Source organism: Miniopterus schreibersii (genome assembly GCF_964146895.1).
Source record: "Miniopterus schreibersii genome assembly, chromosome: 8".
In the NCBI taxonomy this organism is placed as follows: Eukaryota; Metazoa; Chordata; class Mammalia; order Chiroptera; family Miniopteridae; genus Miniopterus; species Miniopterus schreibersii.
The window spans coordinates 60856290-60858320 of NC_138109.1; the positions used below are offsets into that span (position 1 = coordinate 60856290).

At 41.7% G+C, this 2031-nt stretch overlaps 1 pseudogene across 1 annotated transcript; it reads left to right on the forward strand.

Moving 5' to 3' along the window:
- The first annotated feature begins 204 nt into the window (after positions 1-204).
- On the forward strand, positions 205-1295 carry LOC308560960 (high mobility group protein B1 pseudogene; annotated as a pseudogene). Its single transcript has 2 exons — positions 205-317; positions 709-1295. The product of its transcript is annotated as a high mobility group protein B1 pseudogene (transcript).
- Positions 1296-2031: the final 736 nt, after the last annotated feature.

The window sequence follows — 2031 nt, forward strand, 5'->3', positions numbered from 1 at the left end:
GTGATTAAATGCCTTGTAGAAGAGTTGAAATAATGAAAGCAGGTAAGGCAGTTTGGTTCTCAGTCACTGTAGCTGTCTTTGACCCCCACTGCTGGGACTTTTAGAAAGAATCGTGGAGAGCCTGACAGGCCACACTGAGTACAAAGGTGCCAGATTCCAAACTGGACAAAACTCACCAAGCAGGTTATTAATCTTGATTCCATGATGGTTGTAATTGAGAAACAAGGAATCAATTCAGACCACATGCTGGAAATGAATGTGAAAGACATTGCAAACATTCAAGAATTCTGTGTTGTCATGAGGAGAGAGGAAACAGAGTAAGGCTGGAAAAAAGTAAAGAAAAATTCAAGTGAGTGTATGGATGTGATATCATATTAATTGTATGTCTAGATTAACATATTAAGTTTCAAACCCCAGTTTTTTTGTTGCTTTAAGCTCTCTGCAAGACATTGGATAAATCAACCTCTGTGCTTGAGTCACTATGTACCATGACCCTATTTAATATTTTAACAACATGTGTAAGGAAACTCTCCCAATAAATGGTTGGTGCAAAATAATACTATTGGCCTAAAAATTGAACTGTTGATATTGTTGTGAATAAAAAGATGATAATGATGGTGATGACAGTAATAAAGACTAGCCTTCCACAGACCTCCATTGCAGTACATTGAGCTCCATGGAGACAGTGCTGGGCCAAGCGTGAGCTAGACAGGCACTGGGCAACTGTGTACCCACTGAGGAAAAGGAACTAAACACGGGCAAAGGAGATCCTAAGAATCCGAGGGGCAAAATGCCATCGTATGCTTTCTTTGCAAACTTGCCGGGAAGAGCACAAGAAGTAGCATCCAGATGCTTCGGTCAGCTTCTCAGAGTTTTCTAAGAAGTGCTCAGAGAGTGGAAGACCATGTCTGCTAAAGAGAAAGGAAAATCTGAACACATGGCAAAGGCGGACAAGACCCGTTATGAAAGAGAAATGAAAACTATATCCCTTCTAAAGGGAAAACGAAAAAAGGAATTCAAGGATCCCAAAACTTAAAGGAGAGCATCTCGGCCTGTCCGTCGGTGATGCCGCAAAGAAGGTGGGAGAGATGTGGAGCCGCGCTGCCGCAGGAGACAAGCAGCCTGGGGAGAGAAGGCTGCTGAGCTGAAGGAGGAATATGGAAAGGGGGTGCTGCACACCGAGCGAAGGAGAGCCTGATGCGGCACAAAGGGGGGCCGTCAAGGCTGGAAAAGGCAAGAAAAAGAAGGAAGAGGAGGGAAAGGAGGAAGGTGAAGAAGGTGATGATGGTGAGTAAGCTGGCTTTACTGCAGGTTTTTTTTTTCTTGTCTATAAAGTATTTAACTCTCCCCGTACACAACTCACTCTTTTTAAGAAAAAAAATGGAAATGTAAGGCTGTGCAAGATTTGTTTTTAAACCTTACAGTCTTTTTTTTGTATACTTAACATGTTACCAAATGTGTCCTTAGGTAACCCTGTCCTGGTGGCATTTTCAGCAGCCACTACCCTTCCCTGGTGCAGCGTGGGGGTTGGAAACTGGCATGGAAATTTAAAGCAGGTTCTTGTTGGTGCAGCGCCCAAATTAGTTAGATATGGGGATGGTAGTTTGTTCATCTTCGGTTGTCTCTGACGCAGCTTATAGGGAATAATTATTATTCTGTCAACTAAGTACCACTCTGTAATTGAAAAAACAGTTGCAGCTGTTGACATTCTGATGCTTCTAAGTAAATACAATTTTTTATTAAAAACAAAACAAAACTAGCCTTCCATGGTTAACTCTGGGCTAGACACTGTCTTAATTATTCTTTATATTTAGTGAGTCATTTAGCCCTCACAACATTTTACAAATGAAAAACTGAGGCAGAGACCAAAAGTTGAATAATTTCTGTTAGACTTAATGCAAATTAATGTTAAGATGAAAATGAGTTTAACCGCACTTTTCTTAGAAAAACATCCTGGAGAATCACTCCTGTTATTCTTCCTCTGCCTCCCTGGCTGTCTTGCTCTTCCCCACGTATCCCAGGGGCTCTCTT